The following is a 12,497-nucleotide window of genomic DNA, read 5'->3' on the forward strand; positions in this document are numbered from 1 at the left end:
GGAAGCCAGCTAGTGCTATGAGGCGCGGGTCCGCGTGGACGCGCCACTTGGGCAGTGAGGACAGTCTGCGTCGTCACGAATGTCCTCCAGTTTAGGACTTAGTCTTCCTCGAAGGTCTGAGTGGGGAGACCCGGGCGTGAGCGCCTCCAGCCAGGAGCCAGGGGCTTCGACCGGCTCCCCTCCCCTTGTGACCCCGCGGCCCGAGAGCGCTGCGCGGACCAGCGCCCGGAGGGCTGCGAGGACGGCGCGGGAGGCCGCGCCCCGCAGTCTCGGTCTCCCCGCGCGGGTCGGGACCCGCCGCGGTTGCTCTTGTGCCCCACGAGTCGCGGCGAGAGGGGCGCAATGTCAAGATACCGCACTTCCAGCCGAGCGGGCAAGCCAGGGCCTGCTCCCGCCTCCCGCTGGGGAGGCGCCGGGCGCAGCGGGCTCCGGGGCCCGGCCGAGGGCGCGCTTCTCGGGATTCGCGCCGCACGGTTGGCCTGGGGGTTGGGAGAGAGGGCAGCAAACAAGATCTTTCCCGGGATGGGAAGCCCCCCTGTCCGCCAAGCCGGGCCGGGTAAACAGGCCACGCGAACGTTCCAGAGAACTGGAAGCCCAGGGACATTGCTGGCAGCCGCCTGCGCCGGCCAAATGGGGTGAGTTCCAGTTTTAAAGCAAATCTCAAGCTTAGCGGTTTAGCTGATGAACTCAGCTTCTACTTCTAAGAAGCAAATCAAAATTCGGATGGAAAAGGCTAAAGGAGTCCCCCTGTTTCTCCAAAGAGCTGCACACACTCCATCCTTCACACTGCCTCCACCACTACAGCGATGAAACGTTTCTTTTGTGGGATAGGTTAGAATAAATCTCAACCAAAGCTATAAAAAAAAAAAAAAAAGATATTTTTGCCACTGTCCCTCTGCACATTATATGCTTGTGTGCTGTATCTACCAGTCTGTGCATAGATAGATGCATATATATTTGCTGGAGTGTGTACTGTGGGCTTATATTTGCATTCTAAAACTCAGCAAAAATTGTCGAGGATCCCATCACATATGCTGTGCTTGAGCATGCTGGCCTTCCCAAAGGCCAATTAAAATGCTGTTTTATTTAGAATCTCCAAAACAGGAGCTAACTTTTAAAAGAGTGCTTTTAGATGAAGCTACTCTACATGTGAAAAAATGATGTGTGGGCCGTTCATTGTATTTACAATGGAATGTTTAAAATTCATTTATTTCTCTAATGTAAGGTGACTTCAGGGTATGGGGGTTTGTCTTCTTGCAGGGGCCTTTAGGCCAAGTCAGTTCTTGGCTCCTAGAGTAATGCCTAATACTGTATAACACTAAATTTGGACAGATTTACACAGAACAGAAGTTTTACTCTCACCCTTCAAATTCTAGCTGAACAGCTTTAGGGGTTTTTCTATGTTCCAGACCACCTGAATGTTTTTCCAGGTTGAATGGTTGAGCTTTAGCCTATGGCAGCTCAACTAAAATCATGACATATTCGGCACAGAAATGAGATGTGTCATCAGGTGTGTGTGTGTGTGTGTCCACATTGTGGAACAAAGATATTCTATTTTTAAAGATACAGCTACTATAAACTTGATGAAACAGTGCATATATACATATATATGATAAAAACTTGGAAATGAGTTCTGTGTGTAAGAAAGACATGTTTTATGTGTAGTCCTTTACTTGAAACTGTCTTCACACAGTTTTTTTCTCTAAACAATATTTTTATGAAGACAAGAAATAAGGAAAGAAGGTATTCAAGACCATTTTTCCAGACACCATCTGAATGAAACTGATTTCTTCCCATTGAGACAGGCATGGGTTTTCCTCTAACTTGAAAATAAATGACTACTATTTACCTTGGTAGGAAAACCACTCAGAAAACTGCTTCCCCCCCGCCAGTGAAAAGTATATTACAGTTCCCCCAAATGAAACCCAGAATTCTTTAACTGGACTGCCAGGTATATCACTATTAATAAATAGCATGTAAGTGCTATTTTGGGAGATGGGAAGCTCCTCTGGTAGGTCCTGGCTGCACAGAGTTATGCTTATAACAACACAAATATACTTCAGGACATAAACTGTGAGAAAAGATTCAAGTCAAATACATATGTACATTCTGCAAAAGCAAAGAAATTTGCATTATTAGAGTTAGGGCAGAGAATAGACTAAAAATAATGCTCCCCATTGCTAAATCCATTCATAGCTGGTAAGATCATTAAGGACTTTTTTTCCATATTAATTTGGTCGCATATAGATGAAGCTTGGTGTAAGTTGAAGTGTACCTCCAAAGCACCCAAGAAACCTGAAATAGTTAAGGTACCCCCTATATCTCCCTTCCCCTACAGGTCTTGCTTATGGAGAATCGTGGAAAGTACAATGTTCTGAGTTAAACAAATATTTAATTTGCTCCATGTCCAAGGCAAATCAGATTTCAGGCCAACATATGGGCTCCAGCTTAGTGCTGGAGACATAGCCTCAGGTTGGGCCCGGGAGGGAATGATGCATACGGTCATTGTCAAAGGTTTTGGCTGAGCCAAAAAAACTCTGGGTTATCCTCCTTCCCAAGGAATGGGGAGAGACTGAGTTCTGCTTCATTCTAGGACCCATCACAGGTGAGAGTTCCCTGAGGTGGGCCCAGAATGGTTGATCTGTATTTAGAAGTTAACTTATTTGTCTGGCTGAGTTCCTTTAGGGCAGGCACGATGATTTACTGATTTGGAGTTCCCCATATTTAGCACCATGCCTGGAACATGGTAAACGCTTGGTACAGATCTGTTAAATCACTTCAGTTTTTCAGTTCCTGGTGAAAAAGCTCCCCTTAGTTAGGGTCTCTGAGTCTTTAGGTGGCTGCAGAGCATCTAGATACATCCTGTGCTATCATAACTGTGAGCCGCATGTGGTTACTGGTGCTTGGGATATGGCTCATCCAATTGAGATGCAGTGTAAGGATAAAATACATACTAGATTTTGAAGACTTAGTATGAAAAAAATATAAGGTATCTCATTAAAAATTTTTATATTGATTATGTAACAATACTGTAAATAATCCTTTAGGTATATTGGGGTAATTAAAATTTGTGATAGACTACTTTTAAGATGACTCCCAATAACCTATATGTGTAATTCCCTCCCCAAGAATGTAGGCTGGACTTAATGGGTCAAGTCTAACAAACCAAATATGGTAGGAGTGATAGAATATAACTTCCAAGATGAGATTACAAAATGTACAAAATGCAGCTTCTCTCTTGGGTGCTCCTTCTCCCCTACATTAGTTTCCTCCTTCTCCTCTATTTCAGAGCCCTGTCACCAGTAAAGGACATGCTGAAGATGCCAAATGGAGATGAGAGAGCCTGGAGGATGAGAAGTCATGTGGAGGAGAACTGAGGCACGTCAGCCAACAGCCAGCACCAAGTGCCAGCCATGTGAGTAACACTATATGGAAGCAGACCCTCTGGCCCCAGTCAGTGTAGCCCAGCCAATAGCTTGACTGCCAACTGAAGAGAAACCCTGAGCCAGAAATGATCCAGCTAAACCACTCATGCACAGCAACTGTAAGATAATAAATGTGTGTTTCAAGCTAAGTTTTGGGGTAATTTGTTACACAGCAATAAATAACCAATACACAATTATGAAAATTAATTTCAGTTTTTACATTTTACAGTGTGGCTGCCTGGGTGACTCAGTCTGTTGAGCGTCTGACTCTTGATTTCAGCTCAGGTCATGATCTCAGAGTTGTGAGGTCGAGCCCCACGTCAGGCTCTACGCTGGGCATGGAGCCTACTTAGGATTCTCTCTCTCTCTCCCCCTCTCCCCGCCTCTTTAAAAAAAGCAATGTGGCGACCAGAAAATTTTAAATGGCATGTGTGGCTCACATTGTATTTCTTTTGGACAACATTGGTCTCTGTGGCTCAGATGGGACACAAGTGCTCCATGTTTAATTTGGGACTCAAGGGAGCTGGACTCTAGTTTGTGATTTGGAAAACCATGAACTATTTAGGTGTAAATCTTACAAAATATGTTAAAATCTATAACCCCTTGGCTAAACCAGTTTGTGATATATCCTTATTAAACAACTGTGGCTTGAGAGTCAAGAGTTACTCTACTTCCAGTTTAGCCCCTGTGTAGCTGGAAACTGTACCCAGAGAGACTCCATGAATGTCCCCTCCAGCTCTAACATCTTACGATTCAACGACTGCTCACTTCAGCGTTTTCTTGCTACCAGGGAGCAATGGTGATGCTGGTGATAGCAAGTTCAGCGTTTCTTGTGGTATTGAACCAACATCAGCCACTCCACTTTTTTGAAATAGCCAAGAGTGTGGCAAGTGGATCAACATGAGGAGTAGACAGTCTGAGACAAAGGAGCACTCTCCAGCACACCCCCTAATTGCTCCCACAGTCCTCTGCGCCCCTCCACAGCCTTTCCTGGAATTCTTACATCTCTGGTCTTTACCACTCCTGACTTCGACAGCACCAGAAAACTGTGTTTTCATTTAGGAGTTTTGTAGCTAAGCTGGGACTTGGGAAGAAATGAAGAACTTAGCTTTCTATTTATTTGTATTTGCAGAACCACAGAGAGCCAAGGTGATAATTAGAAAAACATTTTAGAAAACTGTATTTTCTATTGGATTTTATTTTTCCAATACAGTGACAAGTTCTTATAAGTTTTCAATGGCTAAACATATCAGTTTCCATCTTTTGACCAGACGGCCACTTATTTGAGTCTCTTTTGCTCTGGCTCTTTACAGATAGTCATGGAATAAGAGCATGTTACAAAATGAACATCACCTTCTGTGCTTTTCTTCTACATTTAATTAAGAAATTCTCTTCCTATGTCTTAAAGGCACTTTATTTTGACAGCATGATTGCAGATATAATTAATACATAGCACTTCAAAGGGGGATGATTTCTGTAGTAACATTTTGACCAAAAGTAGATGGTCTTTTAAAAGGCTATCATTGAGGGCGCCTGGGTGGCTCAGTTGGTTAAGCAACTGCCTTCGGCTCAGGTCATGATCCTGGAGTCCCAGGATCGAGTCCTGCATCGGGCTCCCTGCTCAGCAGGGAGTCTGCTTCTCCGTCTCCCGCTCCCCCCTCTTGTGCTCTGTCTCTAAAATAAATAAATGAAATCTTTAAAAAAAAAAAAAGGCTATCATTGATAGTTTCAGTCACTTAAAAGTGATCCCTGATGAATGTTGTTGAAAATATTCCAGCTTTGGATTTACTGGGTGATTAAGTGAAGGGCAAGGGACTGCTACCCAGGCCATCATTCTATAAATATTAGTGGATAGTGGCTGCCCTGAAATTCTGTATAAAAAAGCTGAATGGGTTGCTAGTATATAAATTAGCATTACTTTGGCAGATGACATGTATTGTTTTATTATATTTATTTCTATTAGGTCTTTAATTTCAAAATTTTTATAATACTATTTTCATGGAATTTAGGTTTTCCTTTGGAGATGAGTTATAATCCCATGAGGGAATGGTGAAGTGATGTCACTTATATTGAGACAATTACAAATCAGAGCTTTATATTAAGTAATGATTTCAATTCTAGATTTTGATTTTCAGTTTTCTAAATCTACATAATTTTTTCCTAAAAAAATTGTTAACGTTCGTCTAAGTACACAAAATAAGAAAAATCAGCCATTTCAGATGATACCAAAGCTTTTCCAAGTTTTCAAAATAACGGGATTAAAATCGTGTGTGTGCTCTTCTGTTTTCCAAAGGCACCAACGCAGACATTGCTTCACAGAACTAAGCAAGTTGGCTTTCGAAACATACTGAACAGATGCTTCTGATAACTTTCTGAAACAAGTAATAAACAGCATAGTATGTTAGAGTATGCTTATTTAAATGAAGGTCTAAGAAGTGATGGTTCTTGGTTTTTCATTTTTATTCTCATTTTAAAATCAATTTTCTGTGCTTTAGCATTTAATATTAAGCAACATCCATCCAACTCTAGGAGAGTGCTTTTTTTTTTTTTCACATTTACAGGCACAACATAAATTTTTTTTTAAATAAGGAAAGCCATGACTTTACCAGTGAAATTCTATTACTTTCTTCAGGAAATGATGATTTATATTGTAAGGGTTTAGAACCTGGAATTTTATATCTTCAGCTTTGGAAATCAATCAAACCATTTCCAGACCTTTGGCTCCTCTTTTAATCCTCCTCCTTCTCCACCTTTCCTCCTTCTCATCCACCTCCTAGACCATCTCCCATCCTTCCCCAACCACACACGATCTCATCATTCTTCATTCTCTGTAACTCTCTCTCTGAGGTAGATCCTCTTATCTATGGTGATTGTGCAACATCAGCCGGCTTGTTCTGGTTCCTGAGCCTTAGGCTGACCCAGCCTCTGGTGAATAATCCTGTTCCTCCCCCCGCCCCCCCCAAACACATTCAGCTGTGTGATAGGATGCTCTGTCTTCCTCTCTTCCTTGCTGATGCCAAAGAGGACTCACAAGGAGCTCGCCAGATAGACCTAGCTTTAGCGAAGGAAAGTACTTACAGAACAAGGAAAGGAAGAAGCAGTTCTTCTCAGGACTTAAATTAATGTTAAAAAGAAGGAAAACAGTTGACATGCAGTTTTCAGTGTGTGCAGGATGCTTCCAGTTGTCTTTCTAAAAGCCTTGCCTGTTCCCAAGGCACTCCCACATAATTTGTGTCACCGGCCATGCAAATATTTTTCTAAATCGAAATTCAAACTCAGCCTCACAAACACGTGCCTTTTAGTGCAATCAGGATAAAATACACATGTGGCTATTATTCTCTTGCTTTGAAAAGGTGACGAAGGGCATAAGGGACTATTAGGCCAGGCCATCCCGTCCCTGGGTAATTTGCCATGAGCCTCTGTGTGGATCCAGACCCTCCCTTTGTTTGAGATCCAGCACGTGATCTTGGGATGACTGACAAGGGCAGACTTGTAACAACATTATTTCAGGAGGATAATAACTAGCCATCATAAATTCCTTTTTTAATAGTTTATTGCAGGTTGTAGGCTATTAACCATGGCTTTATTTTATGGCACCAAAGAAAGTAGTTCCTTGTTGCTGCTAGTCTCTAAAACCACTGTAAGACATTATAGTACCCTCAGAAATAACCTAGCCTTTCATGAAAGGAATCATAAATAGTTGAGTTAAGAGAACCACTGTTAAAGAGGAAAAGAGAGGAAGGGAAGAGAAATAGAAATATCTGTCTGAGATACAAAAGAGGTGTTCTGGGAGCTGCTTCCATGCAAATAAAATTGGGAACCCAACTTTCATGGCCACCTTTCTAAGTCTTACTTTCCTGAAATTGAACAAAGAAATCTCTCAAAGCTTTAACTCTAACTATGTAGAAAAATGAAAATGAGTTAGGAAGTAGCTCATTCTGAGATTTGAACGAGGAGCTCCTGGTTTCGTTTCATTTCGTGTTCTGTTGGGGATACACCATTTCATGACTAATTCCTTGCAGTGAAAGAGAGACATTACAGTTTTCATTAAACATCTCATGTTTTCTTAGGACTCTTACATCTTGACTTCAAGTCACTCTGCAAGAGGTCTTCACCACTGTGAGTGCTTGTAGTTCCGGACCACACAGCGGTACCTATGCGGTCAGTGGCCATCATGAAACAGAAAATAATTTTGTAGACGTTGAATTAGAGGAGATAGTTTATAAGAGCATGTATATCTCTTTCTCTTTTCCTTTAAAAATCTGTTGGCTTTCGTTGGAAAAATATATAAGCCCTGAAATACCTTTTTGAAAAGACAATTCTTGTGAAACACACATATGTGAGTTAAAGCCATGCAAGTCAGGTACATATGTGACTAATCATATTTTTGATATATCTCTCTGCCTAATCATTAACTTGAAATGCCATATAAGAATTTGTAATCCACAGTAAATTATTTCACAGAAATAATTTAAGAGGGCTGCTAATGTGAAACATTCTAGTTTCTACCAGCAGTTTGCTGCCAAACGCTGTAGAAAAAAAAGGAATCCCAGATATAAGTTGACATAAATTATAGTGACTATAAATCTCTAATGATCAAGTGGCGGTTGGAGATTATTGCATTTAGAAGATAGGGAAAAAACATATTATACACCATAAAGTCTTTCCAGGGTCCATTTTACATATTAGGAACCTGGATCTTTAAAAATCCCCTCAAAGCCTTTTAACTTCTTTGTTTAATGCCCTAGACTCAACGTTGTACATTTCAAAATAATAATGTAATAGTTGAGTTTATTGAGCATAGAAAATAGAGGGGAAATCATATTTTAATTACCAGAGAGACTGCCTAAGCTCTATTTTTAAAATGTGAAAATTTAGCTTTCAAACTAAAACCTTTCACTTTTTCACTTTCACAATGACAAACCTGTCATTGCCTTTCACTTTGTCTTCACAAATCAGAATAACTCCAAATGATAATTATCCAAGTAATAGTTACGAGAGGTTTTTCCCCCCCTTCCAAATTCTTAGGTTTTCTGCAAAGCTGGAAACATTTGAGTGGAAATAATGTTCAGATTATAAAAAGCAGCAGCACATGAGTGAAATCAGGCAGAATTGGCCTGACAGGGGGTCAGAAACCAGAAACAGCGACACGCAGCCACCCAAATGGCAACATATTCAGGTAGAAATCCATAATTAGCTGAATTTTTTTGAGTTTAAAGGATTACTGTAAAGTACAGAATGAAAATAGTAAGTCTGGTTGAGAAAATTAATTCCCTTTCCAAATCTTCATCCTTTCCTTCAAGATGTGACTCCAAAGAAAGACAATTACGTCAAAGAAGGTTAGAGGCCTAATTCTGAACACTGCCTTTTAAGCACATTCTAGAGACCTATTAGACATCATGTAAACTGTAGACAGCAGCGTTTTTCCACCCCAATACTGAACATCTGTACACCAGCTTTTTGAGAGCAGAAATGGAGACATATACATTTAACATATTCCAAGAGTATAGTCACAAGGGAAAATCTACCTTTCACCATATATGGCCATTGTGCAACTCTATCCAAGAACTCGATGCAGATATTTATGTAATATCTCCACTCTTTCTCCCTGCAGGTTGGCAGAGGTTTAAGGAAATTCTCTGGGGAGGCCCCTGCAAATTCAGTCTTCTAAAATATGAATGGTGTTGATGGAAAAAGCTGAAGTGCTTTTTTGAGCATGAATCGGACTATCGCCACGTGGGTATGTCAGAGAATTTCTTATCAATCTTTCTAAAAACATCTATAGATATAAAATTCGTAGTTGCTATACATACCAAACATCTTATTTGTGCCAGAGTTTTTTGCTTGTTTTGTTTGCTTTTGGTAAGGTGTGATCTTGACCCATTCCTTTGGGGAATATCTTAGTATGCACTCAGATTCTAGTAATGGAAAAGAAAAGCCATGGATAAAGTGAATACTGGGTGATATTTTGTAAGTCAATTTAAGTGACTTTGGGAAATTGTCCCACATGGCTAGATTAACACCTTGCTGATTATTAAGGAGGGGAAATACAACTAAAGGGCAGAGTTGCAATCGCGGTATTCCGAAGGAGACAGAGTGTTAGAAATGACACAGTTTTTTCATGAGTGTAATTTGCTTAATTAAATCAGTACAAAATGGGCATACTGGAATACAGTGTATTTAATGAACACAGAGCAGGCGTGATAATGCAGGCACATAAGAAACTATGATGTTTTAGTACAGAACTTTATTTTTAAAAAGATTTTATTTATTTATTTGACAGAGAGAGAAAGAGAACACAAACAGGCAAAGAGGCAGGCAGAGGGAGAGGGAGAAGCAGGCTCCCTGCTGAGTAGGGAACCTGATTTGGGGCTTGATCCCAGGACCCTGGGATCATGACCTGAGCCAAAGGCAGACGCTTAACCGACTGAGACACCCAGGCGCCCCTAGTACAGAACTTTAATGGTACATCAGAAAGGCATGTCAGAAAGGCTGGATTCTAATTCTGCTCTGCTCTTTACTAGCTTTCTGACTGTGGCTAAGTTCCTCATCAGAAAGAAATGGAGGTGATCATACCCATCCTTACCTCACAGTTATTATGAAGCTCAAATAAGAGAACAAATACAAAATTGCTTTGAAAACTGTCAAACCCTCAGAAGCACAAGATACTGTTATTACCATATTCTCCACCATCCTGCAATAACAGGATGCCATTTTCATGTCACTGCTAATGTAGGACTCCCACTGGGAAAAGAAAAATCAAAAGAATGTCATTGCCTCCACTGCTGCTCTCTGGAAGGAGCCCTCTGAGCATGGAGGAAGGGCCCTGCTCCTTCTGAGTATCACCCACTGCTCTGTGTCCAGGGTGTTCTCCAGGAGGAGGGGCGGCACACTCATGCCCACAGAGAGGGCACGGCTCTGCAAATCATCCTCCACCTGCCTGTCTCCCACATAGGTTGATAAAAAAATCCTCTCAAACTTCGCGCATCAGAATATATGTTCAATGATAGAGAAGTTTCAAATCGCCGAAGCTGCCTGGCCTATTCTCTCTTTCATGCAACAGTAGTGCATTTACTGCTTCTCTACTCAGCTCACCCTTCCTGCGAAATATATTTAAAATGTGTTCAGTAAATTGTTACCTAGCAGTGATTTAACCACGGGGTCCTGGGGGCAGGGGGGAAGGCCTTAAAAATGTTAATTATCTGGAGCATAGAGCTTAACATTCTGGACTCCAAGATGGCATTTAAGCCTATTTAGATTTTCTCCAAATTCTTTAAGGCTAAAGCAACTTCTGATTGTATCTAGTAATCTCTAATTATTTGTGGAAATGGTAGATGTGAGAAACCCAGATTAAATCCACAGATAATCCCAAAATCTCATTTTAGCCAACAGTGTGGCTCCTTTCCCACCAAGCCCAGCACTAGAAGGACCTTTAAGAAGAGCTGAGCGGCGTTTCAAGCTCCCTATTCTCCAGCCCACCCTCTGATGGAGATGTTAATGAATCAGCCAAACTGCCAGAAAAGAAGCCAGAAGAGAAAGTGAAAAATCAGGAGCCTGGGCCACTGCCAAGCTAGAAAAGCAGACGCTGAGGAGCTGGAAGGCCCTGGAGTCCCCGCATAAAGGAGCAACCCACAGAGCCACACCTTGGGAGCCCTGGGCCGCAGTTCCTGAAGGAGTAGGGCTGTCCTGTTTGGCAGGGCTGCCACACTCAGATCATCCTCTCTGCCCAGTGTGACCGGGGTGAACAAGACCAAGCTATAATCAGGAGCCTGGTTTCCTGGCTCATAGTAGGAAGGACTAGGCAGCGGACTGATCCAAGTGCTCTCCCCTCACTTGAACACAGTTTGCTAACAGGATGAGGAAAGGAAGAGGAAGATAAAGACTGTTTTTAGGACCACTTTGTAAATCCCACTGGCTTACATTTTATTGGTTTCCCCCACTTGGTGCTTTCTGGTTTTTCTAACACAGTGGCTTATTAGGGTCACAACAGCAATGTCTCACAATCCTTTTGAACCCAGGTCTTTTGGGGAGTTTTGGTTCGGATGTGTCAGGAATTAGATTTGGGAGCAGGAAGAGGAGAGGTGGAGACGATTTGATGAAGGGAAGAGAGCCCGTTTACTGTAACGTTTTGGGGTGGAATGATGGAAATCTGTGGAAGTCTGTACTGGGAGATAAAAGAGCTGGCGTGGAGGAGCTACGGTTGGCCAAAACAGAACAAGGAGTGGTGTCCAGCCAACTAGATGTAAAAAGCTGCTCCTGAATTTAAACTCTCTGAACCACAGAGCTCAGGATTAGCATAATTGATTTCTGTTCTAAATTATGTCCCTTAGGCGCACAGCACCTCCAGGACTCGATATCTGCAAACCGAGGGTAATGCCCAAACGCCAGAGGCTGGGAGGGCAGATGTGGAGCTTCGCTCGGAGGCTGCCGTGATTGCCCCCCGGCTCTCGGGGGCTGCGGGGCCCCTCGGTCATCACAGCCCTCCGGCTCCCGAACGTGCCTCGCGCGGCGTGGGCAGCGGCGGGAGGGTGCGGCGCCTCCAGGGCTCCGGGGGGTGAGGGCCGGGTGTGGAGGCGGCTAGCAGCGGGTGTCTCGGGCCGAGCTCTTTCCGAGCGGCGGTTCCCGCGCCCTCCGCCCGCCGGGGTCCCCGCCGCCTACGCCCCCCGCTCCTCCCCCCGGCTCCCCTCGCCCTCACCCGCGCGCCGCTGGCTCTTCGGCGGGCGGGCCCCTGTCCTTAGTCTTTCTTTCCTTTTTTTTTTTTTTTAAAGATTTTTTATTTATTTATTTGAGAGAGAGAATGAGATAGAGAGAGCATGAGAGGGGGGAGGGTCAGAGGGAGAAGCAGACCCCCCCCCCCCCGCTGAGCAGGGAGCCCGATGCGGGACTCGATCCCGGGACTCCAGGATCATGACCTGAGCCGAAGGCAGTCGCTTAACCAACTGAGCCACTCAGGCGCCCTAGTCCTTCTTTCCTGCCCCCCTGCGGCCATCGGGGGGAAAGCAGCGCGACCTCTCCTCGGTCCTGGCAGCCAGAGCCGCCGCCGCGGCCACCTCGACAGTGGGCCCCCCGGGT

The 12,497-nt window shown here is 43.3% G+C and overlaps 1 long non-coding RNA gene across 1 annotated transcript; it reads left to right on the top strand.

Moving 5' to 3' along the window:
- Window positions 1-444: 444 nt before the first annotated feature.
- Window positions 445-12,075, top strand: LOC115942169 (uncharacterized). Its single transcript, XR_004076789.2, has 4 exons — window positions 445-635; window positions 3,290-3,415; window positions 9,040-9,165; window positions 10,811-12,075. It is a non-coding gene; the product is annotated as an uncharacterized LOC115942169 (long non-coding RNA).
- Window positions 12,076-12,497: the final 422 nt, after the last annotated feature.

The sequence above is a fragment of the Leptonychotes weddellii genome, chromosome 7, assembly GCF_054177405.1.
Source record: "Leptonychotes weddellii isolate Sample4059 chromosome 7, ASM5417740v2, whole genome shotgun sequence".
NCBI classification, from domain to species: domain Eukaryota; kingdom Metazoa; phylum Chordata; class Mammalia; order Carnivora; family Phocidae; genus Leptonychotes; species Leptonychotes weddellii.